Source organism: Octopus bimaculoides, chromosome 5 (assembly GCF_046866305.1).
Source record: "Octopus bimaculoides isolate indiv1 chromosome 5, ASM4686630v1, whole genome shotgun sequence".
Lineage (NCBI taxonomy): Eukaryota > Metazoa > Mollusca > Cephalopoda > Octopoda > Octopodidae > Octopus > Octopus bimaculoides.
In genome coordinates, this window is record NC_142932.1 from 103,304,592 (window position 1) to 103,318,495 (window position 13,904).

General features: G+C 35.8%; 1 protein-coding gene across 2 annotated transcripts in view; it reads right to left on the minus strand.

The window, feature by feature from the left end:
- The window catches only part of LOC106874394 (uncharacterized), a 46,581-nt gene that overhangs the window by 19,202 nt on the left and 13,475 nt on the right, over positions 1–13,904 (minus strand). The gene's annotated exons all lie outside the window — the stretch shown is intronic.

Genomic DNA, 13,904 nt, shown 5'->3' on the forward strand with positions numbered 1-13,904 from the left:
TTAAAACATTTAGATTGCTACTTGGTTTCCAGCTTAGTATTTCAGAGCAATCAGAACCCTATACCCTGTCCATAGATATTCCCTCTCTCTCTTTCGGAGAGGCACAAGCACATACACAGACATATACACACACGGCAGTAACTTCCACCTACCAAATTCAATCACAAAGCTTCAGTCAGCGAGGGGCTATAGCAGAAGACACTTGCCCAAGGTGCCACACGGTGGGACTGAACCCGAAACCATATAGCTAAGAAGCAAGCTTCCTAACCACACAGCCATGCCTGGGCCTGTAAATGTTAAACACTCTATAGACATAGGGATTCATTAGTATGCTCTGTGTGTGTGTGTGTGTGTGTGTGTGTGTGTGTGTAATGAAAAATATTAGAAAGAAAATGCACAAAATGTATATATTTTTTTATGATATAAAATATTTGCAGAGTCAGCAGGTTTCACTTTTGCTAATCATGACTAAGAAATTAGTGAAAATATTACAATTTCAAAGTATCATTAGAAGATTTTAGTCCATATTAGTAACAGGAAAGTTGTTTGATATATATATATATATATATATATATATATATATATATATATATATATATATACATACATGTAGGGTAATTCCAAGAATGGAGGTGTTAGTATTACATTTATTCCTTCACAAGTGTAATACAAACATCTCTATTCCTAGACTTACTGTATTATACTGTGACTAACTACTGTGTAATTTCAATTTGTCTGGAACAGTTCCCTTTAAGGAAAACAGTCTATTTTTATGCACTCGTGTTTCTAAGTCCATTTTAATCTGCTATATATGTATATATATATATATATATATGTGTGTATACATGTCTCTTAAAGGATAGAGCTCAAAATCAATGCATTGAAGATACTTTATTGCAGCAACAATTATAATAACAGAAACAACCACAATAAGCCAAACCTATGCACATTTCAATAGGGTATCCCGGAAAAATATATATATATGTATGTGTTGTGTGTGTGGAGAGAGAGGGGGAAAGAGAGAGGAGGAAAGGGAGAGGCGAGTGAGAGAGAGTGAGAGAGTGGTGAGTGAGAGAGAGGTGAGTGAGAGAGAGAGTCATACCTGTTCAACAAAGAACTGTGAATGTTTGAAAGGTGTTATATTTATAATGCAAAGAATAAGAATAAGGATATCAGACAGATACCTGAGAGAAATATACGTACTAAGTGTATTAAATATGGAACTGGTCATGATACTGAATAGAATTATTAAATTTTTTAAGCATAAAACTAATTGTTGGAAAAAGAGTGATACAATGGATTTATATAATACTAACATAATATAGTTTGTATTTTATAACTATTCAGAAGGCTAAAAGACAATCAGCACAGGTGAAATTTGAACTCAGATACACTGCAAGAGAAGGCATCGATGATAAATATAATATTTCCAATGAGTCTCCTTTACATTTACATTCTACACTATAAAACAAAAAACAAATTTCCCCTCTTTAATTGCTTGAGTTACTCAATAGGGAGATAGCAAGACAAAGCCATAAGCTGAAAAACCACTTCATCTAGTGAGCATTAGCAGAAGCACTGAGAAACATCTATACCAACACATTCATTCCCCATCACACTATAATTACAAAATGAAAAGGTTCATTATTAAACATATTTCTACTCATCTATCCAAGAATGAAAGTAATTCATATGGCAACAAAAGACCTGGGAAAGAAACCTAATCAATACTACAAGGATAAAACAAGGACAAATACCATTAGTGAAGTTTAAAACACAACTATTTTCAACAACTTTATACTAGAATGGCTGACTATTTATTGGTGGAAGTGTGGATAAAGAAATCCACCAGAAGTAACACAATATGGTTGGGCTTTTTTTCTTTTTCTTTTTCAAACAAATGAAGCCATTTCAGAAAAAAAAAGTACAAAAAAGGGTATTGTTACAGCTAATCAATGATTATTCATGATCAATAAGTTAGCCTAATGATTTTCTTATTTAATTGATCTATTACCACCATCAGCAATCAAAGACTGAAAACTGAATAAAATAGAAGATTCCTATTTCACATTAGTAATTGCTTATTAAACTATTATTCTGGACATAGAAGAAAAAAAACTGTTGTCTCCAAAACAACCAAGTTTCTGATCAGGACACCATTGTCATTAATCAGTGGATCCATTAAGAAACTGATACAATGCAGAGTAACAAGAACACAGAAACTAAGAAGGTTAGCTCCAACTGTATACATTAATATAAGTGATCAATACTACATGAAAATATTACCATTTAATCATCAACTTTAGTCAGGAATATGGATTAAAACTTAATATAGTCTTCATTAAATACTTACTAGATGCATTTACTAAAATGTGTATTGAGAAATATTAAAGCATAATCATTGACAAACATCTCTTACAAAGGTGTTATGTCAGTCTAGATTTCTAAGATCAACAATGTAGCTAATACTAATTAGAAATGATTAAGTTACAAGGTAATTATTATTGTCAGTGATAATTAACAGCTATCAGTGGTATGACAACAACAAATCTGAGAAGGTTTATTTACAGCAAGCAAATATCACCTGCTGTATTGTATAATGATCTTTCTCATTGCTACAATCTATAAGTTTGCAGTGAGACTGCAGAGTTGAACAAATCAACATAATACACTACAAGAAGGTGGGTTTCAGTTGTCTGATGATGAGGATTCAGTTGTTTCATCAACTGATTTACTTGTTCCTGAATTAACAAGCAAGTGACAGAACATTTCACAGACATATGTATACTAAATGTAATTCTCAGATAGGATCAGTAGGGTACAGTGTGTATGTACAGGACTGTACCTTTCAATTATAAGTATAATTCCCCCACCCAATGGGCTTCTGTATAGTTCTGTCTACCCAATTTCACTCACAAGATATGGAGCAGTCCAAATCTATAGAAAATTACATTTGCCCAACATGCATGGTGCGGGATAAAACCTAGGCTTTTGTGGTTGCAAGGTAAACTTTTTAACTGTCTACCTATACCTAGACAAAATCTGTATTAAATTTTCATACAGTTCTATATTTAAGAGATGAGGAATTATGTACATTATTTACATTTGACGGATATTTGTCCTCATCTTGTTTGTTGTATACACAACGTTTCGGCTGATATACCCTCCAGCCTCCATCAGGTGTCTTGGGGAAATTTCAAACCTGGGTTCTCGTTCCTAAGATATTTTTCGATGTTGTTGTTGTTGTTGTTGTTGTTGTAGTTATTATTATTATTATTATTATTCAGGTCACTGCCTGGAATCAAACTCAGAATCTTGGGGTTAGTAGCCTGTGCTCTTAACCACTATGCCATATACCCGTGGGTAATTTTGGGAGAAGGGGTAAGTCAATTACATTGACCCCAGTGTTCAACTGATAGATATTTCATCAACCCCCAAAGCATGAAAGGCCAAGTAGACCATGGCATAATTTGAATACAGAATGCAAAGATGGATGAAATGCCACAAAACATTTTTCCCAGCTTGCTGCATTAACGACGACAGTAATAAACTTTTACGATCTCAGGAAATCTACCTCCTGTGATTTTAAATGGTTCAAGGACACACTAATATAAAACTTTAAAAAGGAAGTGAAAAGAACACAGACACACAGAAATTTATTAATTATTAGGTGCCTCAAGAAGGAGAAGTTATAAGGTATAAGAGATGTATTTATAATATATTTGATTTCAGGTGAAAAAACATTTTTGTGGAAAACATTCTAGAGACTGATTACAGGATTAAGAGTTTGATGATAATGATTGTTCGCAGCTTGCTTACGAACCACATGGTTCCGGGTTCAGTCCCACTGTGTGGCACCTTGGGCAAGTATCTTCTACTATAGCCTCGGGCCAACCAAAGCCTTGTGAGTGGATTTGGTAAACGGAAACTGAAAGAAGCCCGTCGTATATATGTATATATATATATATATATATGTGTATGTGTGTGTGTATATGCTTGTGTGTCTGTGCTTGTCCCCCCAACATTGCTTGACAATCAATGCTGGTGTGTTTACGTCCCCGTAACTTAGCGGTTTGGCAAAAGAGACCGATAGAAGAAGTACTAGGCTTACAAAGAATAAGTCCTGGGTCAATTTGCTCGACTAAAAGGCAGTGCTCCAGCATGGCCACAGTCAAATGACTGAAACAAGTAAAAGAGTAAAAGAGTTACCAATTAATGAAATAATTGGTGAGTATATCTATGTTAATAATTCATTTTGAAAAAACCCAAACTTAATTTCTTTTATCATCATCATCATTTTACGTCTGCTTTTCCATGCTTGCATGGGTCAGGCAGAATGTGCTAAGGTAGATCTTTTACTGCTTCATGCCCTTGCTGTCACCAAACCTTATTTGTTTCCAAGCAAGACAGTATTTCCAATGGCCAGACACATTTTTCATGGAAGACTAGAAACAAACAATCTCACTTGTGTGACAATGGTGCTCCTTTACAACCATCATGCAATGTCTAGATATGGGCAAACAGAAAACATGCACAGACACATACTTGTATGCATGTATGTATGTATGTATGTATGTATGTATGTATGTATGTATGTATGTATGTATGCATGTATGCATGCATGCATGCATTCATCACAATGGGCTTCTTTCAATTTCAATCTATAAAATCCATTCCTAAATCTTTGGTTGGTCCAGGGTCATAGAAGAAAAAACTTGTCCAGCATGCTGAACAGTAGGACTGAACATAAGACCACATATTTGGGAAGCAAACTTCTTAACCATAGTCTTGCCAGCACCCAATAAAGTAACTTTGAATTTTAAACCCATTAACATTTAAACCAGCTATATTCAGCCAATATATTCTATTTGTTTTATGCTCAAAATGGCCAGGTCTGGCCTCTCACACCAACCCTTTTATATCGTTCCAAAAATTAACAGATAGCTCATCAAAATCTCAAAGCTACAAAATAATGCATGATTAATTCAAAGCAATGTGAATAAATAAGTATTACGTTTGACAGAGAAATCTGAAATCTAAAGGATTAAACTGTAATAAATGGTCAAGAATAGATCAAAACTTGACATGCTGAGGTTTAACTGGTTCATTATCATTAGCTCACAGACTATGTCTTCATCTTTCTCTTCCACCATATTAATATCATATTAATACAAAGGCCTCTGTCCCTCTGAGCTTGTAAACTGTATACCACCTCATCCACCAGGCTCTCTTCTTCCCATTACTTCTATTGGATCACCCATGCCATTCACCTCACATCTAGATATCAGCAACAAAGACTTCTAATTAGCCTCTGTCTCCAGACTCATCTTCTGTCACTACTAGTCACCTAAACTTCTCCAGCCACCAATAGTTTTTTTACTGTTTAATTTTATCTTGTATTAAAGACATCAATCTTAATTCACCAGCTCAATGAATTCAAAGTATACAAATAATTTCTTAGTGCTTTAATTCCTCATCCACTGACACCACAAGTGCAAAGGTTGTGTCATCCACCTGATGGGCCCATAACTTCTGTATGTCTTTCACCAAGTATACCAACTGTGCTGTCTTACTCACAAAACCTCTTACTAAACATGTCCCAAATCCTTTCTGTTCAGAGCCACAACCCATAGCTTTTCAACAAAACTGAAAATGAACATCAGTCACATTACTCTCACTGAGACAAGCAGGCTTGCAAAGACTGAGCAACGACCCTCATCCAGTAAGTAATTAATATAAGAAAAAAATATATCTTGCAGGCCCTATACAGCCTTCTGAACATGAATCTCTACATGGTCACTAAACCTGCTGGAAACAGAAGTCAAATCTCCCTCAGTCACATCTTAAATTATACATTAGATAATATAGTTCCAGATATACATATGGCAGCTTGATCAACTGGGATTAAACAAGAACCACCATCTCACTAGTCTGAGAAGATCTGTAATATCTATAGACACAACACATCCTCCATGAACTGATTAGTCAAAATAACTATTCTAAAGCTGTCAAGAAAGACTTTAAAATAAATTAGATAAGGCTGAAAATACAAGGAAACTAGAGAGGGTGTGCATCAACAAGTGTTAATCCCTAAAAGTTTATAGAGTAAAATAAGTTATAGTGAGTTGATTTGCTAGCTGCAGTGAAAAATCTAATGTTTAGGGCAGTTGCCCATATTCGGAGTTAATACCATAGTCAGTTTGCAACCGTGGGATTAAAACTGAAGAAGGACAGATCTGAAATGTTAGATTTTTTAGTCTTTACAGTCCATCAATTCATCATAATTTATATTTTTCTATAGGCATGGTTATGTGGTTTAAAAGTTTGCTTCACAACCATGTGGTTTCAGGCTCAGCCCCACTTCACAGCACCTTGGACAAGCATCTTCTACTTTAGCTCCTGGCCAAACAATGTCTAATGAGAGAATATGATAAATGGAAACTGTGTGGAATCCTGTTGTATGTGTGTGTGTGTGTGTGTGTGTGTGTGTGTGTGTGTGTGTGTGTGTGTGTGAATGAGTGTTTGTCCTCCACCACTCGACAAATAGAGTTGATTTATGTCTCTGACAGAGCAATTCAGCAAAAGGAATTGATAGAATAAGTACCAGACTTAAAAAGCATAAGAATTGAAGCCAATTTACCCGACTAAAAACCCTTCAAGGCCATGCCTCAGCATGGCCACAGTCCAATCACTGAAACAAGTAAAAGAATAAAATGCCTAGCCAAAGGTAACTTGAAATACTTCTTTGCAATATGTCTGCTGCAGCAGAGCTAACTTGGAATATATCCAAGTTAGATATCAGCTCAAACATCTGACTTGGAACACTTCCGTACCAAATGTCTACTAGAGCAAAGCAGATTTGGAATACTTTCAAGTTAGATGTTGGTTTATGCAGAGCTGGCTTGAAATACTTCTATGCAATGTCTTTTAGACCTGTGATATTGAGACTTTTACAGTGTTATTTATCTTAATGAACAGTGCTACAATGATGTCTGTTATAATAAATGTTTGATCAGGCGCAGGAGTGGCTGTGTGGTAAGTAGCTTGCTTACCAACCACATGGTTCCAGGTTCAGTCCCACTGCGTGGCACCTTGGGCAAGTGTCTTCTACTATAGCTTCGAGCCGACCAAAGCCTTGTGAATGGATTTGGTAGACGGAAACTGAAAGAAGCCCGTCGTATATATGTATATATATATATATATATATATATATGTATGTGTGTGTATATGTTTGTGCCTGTGTTTGTTCCCTCCAACACCGCTTGACAACTGATTCTGGTGTGTTTACGTCCCCATAACTTAGCGGTTCGGCAAAAGAGACCAATAAAATAAGTACTAGGTTTACAAAGAATAAGTCCTACAGTCAATTTGCTCGACTAAAGGTGGTGCTCCAGCATGGCCGCAGACAAATGACTGAAACAAGTAAAAGAGTAAAAGAGTAAGCAAAACAATGATGACAATCAGAAACAATAACAGTTTTAAATTTTAGAAAATAGACTAAAATGTGAATGAAATAGTCAGCTTTAAAAAATACAGGGTACTGTATTTAATCAAATCCCCATGACTAGATACCAAGAACTGAAATGGTACTTAGAATACTTACTAATGTACAATCTGATTTTTATTCTAATATATTAAAGCCATTATTTATGGTAGGAGCCTATTACATGATTGCTCTATCTACCAGAGATAGCAGCCAAACTTCCCTATCATAGCCAGCTGTCCTGACAAGAGAGGGACATATTTGATAGTGTAGTCCTAGATATGCAATCACTTCAAGAAGAAAGGATAGGCAAGGATGGAATGCTTGTAGTTATAAGACTATTCAGCCAGAGCAGAGTTTGTGCTAAACAAAAACAACAACAATAATCATTACTCATGAATAGAACTTCGGTCAAAGAATAACTTATGAAATAATAAAATAAAAAAATACTAAACTGCATCTGCTTTGTCCCACTTCAAAGTAAACTGACAGCAGTTCCCTCTAACAAGTCCTGAATATAAAAGAAAGGGGAGCAAAGGAAGAGGACAACAGAAACAAGTCTAAGCACGGTTCTCATGCAGTGAGTTAGGTGACGTTAACTACAGAGTGATTTAGGGGCCAGATAGTATCCAAAAATAAGAATTTTTATATATAAATTTAAATGGGGTTGTTCTGTTGGTCCTTATTGTTCATGTATCTGTGAATCTGCAAGAAAATACAAGACAAACAAAAGCCAGTATTACATAAAAATGTAAGACAACATAAGCAACCATAACTTAATCCAGAGGGAAAAATGATACAACAATCAATAGGGAAGTAAATGGCTACCAGCAAATGGAATAAAGAACAGAAATATTTCTATGCCTGTACAAAATGGTGCATTGAAGTGAGTAATTAATGCTTGGTATTTTATATTTATAAATAAATAGAGTTGGTGAAGTAACAAAGACTGCAGGGAATGGGAAGTAATATAATGTTGCAGTTAGTTTTGTCCTTCTAGGTTTTCAATTAAAAATCCTGATGGGATCAATAAAATAAGTAAGAGTTCATTGTATTCATAACAGCTCACACCCTTATAAAAAAAAATTTGCAGTGTACTTGGTCAAAGAAATCAATACTCACAAATATATTGAAGGTGTGCCATAGAGATTAGGGGACTGGAGAAGGGATGAAAAAGCAGGGATTACATATGACAATAGCTTTAACAATGATATCAGACAACTATTTAATATTCTAACCAGTCATGTAATAATAATAACTCGATATGACTGACAAAAGATTTCAATTTAATCCATCACACCCACATAGGACCAGGTTTGATTCCAGTGTGCAGTACTTTGGGACAAGCATCTTCTGCTACAGTCTTGAGTGACCAATATTATTAGAGTAGAATTTGGAAGATGAAAACAATAAGGAAACCAACGGGTGTATGTTTATAATTACCAGAGTAATAACTGGTGCCATGTCTAAACTGTAACTTAGCCATTTGATAAATAGTGATTGATAAAATAAGTATCAGACTGAAATATATACTAGGGTCAATATGAGTGGCTAAAACCCTTAAAAAAGCAGTATTCCAGAAAGGGCACAGTACAATGACTGAAAATGAGTGAAAATAAATAAATAAAAAACTACAGCTGAAAGGGAAGGGCTAGTAACATCGCTTATTAATAATTATAATCAGTCATTCATCTGCTTAAGCCAAAATTTTAATACCAGTATATTTTAAATCACCAAACTGCAGATCATTCACCCATTATTTTGATATCAAAAGGGGGATTGTGCTTATTTCATTGTGCAGTCAAGGGATTTTTTTTTTTTGTTTTACTGTTAGATTATGCTAGAGGAAAAGGCCAAACCTACTGTCTTTGTAGGCAAGCCATTTCAGCCAGATGAAGCTGACACAGTTAATGTCCCTTTAGAAACATGCACAGAGAGGGAATTCCTGAAAGCCAACATTCTGGGAAATGAAAGCTGAATGTAGTAGTTAGAATTGGACTGCAGGGTTGGAGTGGGGCAGGACACAACACGGATGGTGATAAGAGGACAGATGTGTGACTCAGGAGGACTCGAGTGTTGATGGCATGATAGCAACCAGCTGCCAAAGTAGGGACCAAGGGGAGGTGGGGGAAAGGAAGATGGAACACAACAGCTTTCTCCTGTAAGGCTTGACTGCTTAAGGCTTAAGCAAGGCTTGTTGTTTCTCCCAAATCATTTACTCTCTGGATGCAAACATAACCTTGCGTTTAAGAAGTTCCAGGTTTGACATCTTCCACTTTGTGGCCTTTTAAAAAGGTGTTATCTTCTAAAACTTCAGGTTAGCCAGTACCTGGTGAGTGGAATTTGAGAGAAACTGCATGGAAGCCTGTCATATATATGTGCATGTAAGTGTATACCTTTCACTGATGTATATTGGTGAAATATATAAACATCAGCGAGAAAACTGCAAAACCAGTGCTTTACAAATGAAATACCTTGAAATATTTGTGTTGCATCTAGTTACAGATATAGGCACAAGCATGGCTGTGTGGTCGAGAAGCTTGTTTCCCAACCATGTGGTCTAGGGTTCAGTTCCACTGCAAGGTATCTTGGGCAAATGTCTTCTACTATAGTCTTGGGCCTTATGAATGGATTTGAGAGATGGAAACTGCAAGACGCCTGTCATATAAATGTGTGTGTGTGTGTGTGTGTGTGTGTGTGTGTGTTTGTGTGTTTGTGTGTGTGTGTGTGTGAACCCTTGTCTTGAGATCACATGGAGATTGTAATCAAGCGTCATCATCATGCAAGTAATGTTATTCATTTTCAGTCTAGCATAGGAAGCCTGTCTGGCTATGGGGAAATAGCTAGACACCTTACTTGGAAACAGATGGGGTTGGCAACAGAAAGAGCATCTGGCCATAGAAAATCCGCCTCAGTATCAGTCAGAATTCTGTCTAACCTATACCTGGTTAAAAACATAGATGTTGAATGATGATGATGATGATGAACAGATACTCATGCCATCAGAAATGTAATGAATCAGAGACTGGTCCGTTGGAAACCTGTAACCAACTGCACCATTGTTCACTAATTGCAATATGAAAAAGAGTACCTGTCCATAGAACATTATCGTTCACATCTCTTTATCGTTAATATTACCTGTTTTCCTTTATACATTCGATACTGCCTTTGAAACCCAGTTGATTTACATGCACTCAATCTGACAATCACACTTACTGTCCATGTTTCAATGCAAATCAATCATCCCTTTTCTGATACATATCATTATCATCATTATACTGTTAATGCCTAGCAGCTTACTAAACTCTGCCTTTCATTTAACTTGTATATACAAAACCCATTTCTCTTAAGTCTCTGCAGGTCCTCCACATTCAAAGCTCATGTCTCTTTGTCGTCGTCATCATCATCATCGTAGTTGTAATGTCCACATTTCCAAGCTTGCATGGGTTGGATGGAGTTTATTGAAGCATATTTTCTATAGCTGGAAACTTTTCTTGTCACCAGCCCTCACTTGTTTCAAAGCAAGGTAATATTTTCCTACGGCCAGACATATGAAGCACTTTGTAACAGATGAGTCCTTTGTTCATTTGTAGTGATTAGATCAAATTATATAGTTGTTATAGTTTGGAAGAAGAGACACTGCTGAAACCAATAGGGCTAATCATAAGAAGTTATTCAGTTGACTATTTATCCCAGTAGAGTGAGATAAATATTGAATAATTGATTGATTGATTGAAATGGCAGCCAGTTCAAACAAATGTTGATGAGTATGGAACAAAAACAATTTGCTGGTGCAAACACGAAGAGGTGAAAACTTAAAGAGCTTTAATGTAATAATATTTATCTGTATATTTATGCCTATATACATATATACACCATAGCATGAGATGCAAAATTGATTATTCATATGAAAAAAATTCTTTCTTTTTTTTCAGCTTTTACAACTTTGCTGCTATGGTACAAATATTCAATTTCTATTACATTCATTCAAGTTTTGCAATAATACAGAACTGCAGAGCTTTAACGCTAGCTTCCAAAGTTTTTTCTTTTTTTAGATAAACAACAATGTGTTCAATATAGTCTAGAGCAGGGGTTTTCAAACTTTTTGACTTGCGAACCCCTTTATATTTCAGGCTTTACCTTAGGGACCGGACCCCCTTATAAAATTTATACATAAATATTTGCTTAAAACAACATATATTTTTACATTTATTTATTTAACAGTATTTAACAAATAGATTTATTGTCAATTAAAAGATTTCGATTAAAAAACATATATAAAATCAAATTGCCCATAAAAAGTATTTGCTGTCCACGGAACCCCTGTCTTGTCCTTGCGGACACCCTGTGGTCCGCAGACCACAGTTTGAAAACTCCTGGTCTAGAGAATTTTCAAAATATAAGAAAATGTATAATAATCAAATATTCTTTCTACTTTTTGATTTTTCATGGTCGGCTGAAAAGTTCATAGGCTGATCAAGATACTCTCATGGAATGTGATCAAATGAGTTTTATTTTTCAACATAGTCCCCTTTGTGGCCAACACACTTCTTTCATCATTGTTTTAGTGCTTGGATTCCATTGGTGAAGAAGCTTTCTTCCTGTTAGTCAAAAAAGTTATCAACAACGGATATGACGTCATCATCACTGCAATACTGATTCCCAGCCAAGTACTTTTTAATGTTAGGGAACAGCTGATAGACAGATTCAGATAGCACCAAATCAGGAGAATAGGAATGGTGGTCAAATCCAGTCACACACAGCAGCCACTGAAACCAATGACTTGTGTGCTGGACTATTGTCCTGATGAAACAAGATCCCTTTTGTCAGTTATTCTGGACGTTTGGTCTTCACAGCCTTTCATAACTGATTCAGCAAGCTGACATAGTACTTTCCGTTGATGGTGTGGCACTTTTGAAGATAGCCAATAAACACAATGCTTTTTGCATCCCACTACACTCTCAGAGTGGTTGGCGTTAGGAAGGGCATCCAGTTGTAAAACATTGCCAGAAACATTGGAGCTGTAGAAACATTGGAGCCTGGTGCAGCCTTCTGGCTCGCAAGCCCTCAGTCAAACCATCCAACCCATGCCAGCATGGAAAGCAGACATTAAACGACGATGATGAGATAGAGAGAGAGAAAGAGAGGTGCAGTCGTGGCTGTGTGGTCAGAAGCTTGCTTCCCAACCACATGGTTCTGGGTTCAATCCTACTGCATGTCACCTCCATCTCAAGTCGATCAAAGCTTTGTGAGTGGATTTGGTAGGCTGAAACTGAAAGAAACCCGTCATATGTGTGTGTGTGTGTGTGTGTGCCTGTGTCCTCCCCCACCACATGACAACCGGTGTTGGTGTGTTTACATCCTCATAACTTAGAGGTTTGGAAAAAAGACAGATAAAGTCCCAAGCTTTAAAAAAATTATTAGGGCCTATCCATTTTACAAATTATTCAAGGTGGTGCCCCAGCATGACTGCAATCTTGAAACAAATAAAAGATAAATTTTATATTCTTTTATTTGTTGCAGTCATTTGACTGCAGCCATACTGGAGCACCACCTCTTTTGCTGAACTGCTAAGTTACAGGGACGTAAACACACCAACACTGGTGTCAAGCGATGGGGGAGGGGCCGGCAAATGCAGACACACAAACACACACATATACATAGATATATATATATATATATATATATACGAAGGGCTTCTTTCAGTTTCCATCTACCAAATCCACTTACTTTGGTTGGCCTGCAGCTACAGTAGAAGCCACTTGCCCAAAATGCCATATATATATTGAATACAAATTAAATATTAATTATACATGTATATATATATATATATATATATATATATATAGATATATAATTCAGATTCAAGGTGAATATGGTACTTATCACTAGGTTTGATAAGATGATCCATAAATCAGAAACAAAAAAGAAACAAATAAAATCAGTGACAGTTAAAAATCTGTTTAGAATTATTCACTAGCCTGTATGGTCTGGTTAAGTCAAAATGGTATTTTGTATTCTTCCTTTCTACTTGGAGAGCTTAAATGTAGTTATAAAAATATGTCCTTCTGTTGAAATGTAATTTCAGTAAATTTCTATATCTTTGTGCAGCTGAGGATTGCTCTGCATTTTACATTTGATGTAATGTTCACATTGCTTAAATAAATGGTGTCGCATGAAACGATCGTACTGCATTAACTTTGGATATCCTTGTTGCTTATTTTGATATAGATAGATAGATAGATAGATAGATAGATAGATAGATAGATAGATAATGTAAATTAAATGTAAATTATCTATAAGCTACAAGGTAGACATGTCTCCGCCCAGAATCATTAATAAAAAAAACAGCCTCATTAATAAAAAAACAAGAATGAGTATAGATCTGGTATTGAGTGCTAGTCTTTCCTATCTGAATGTT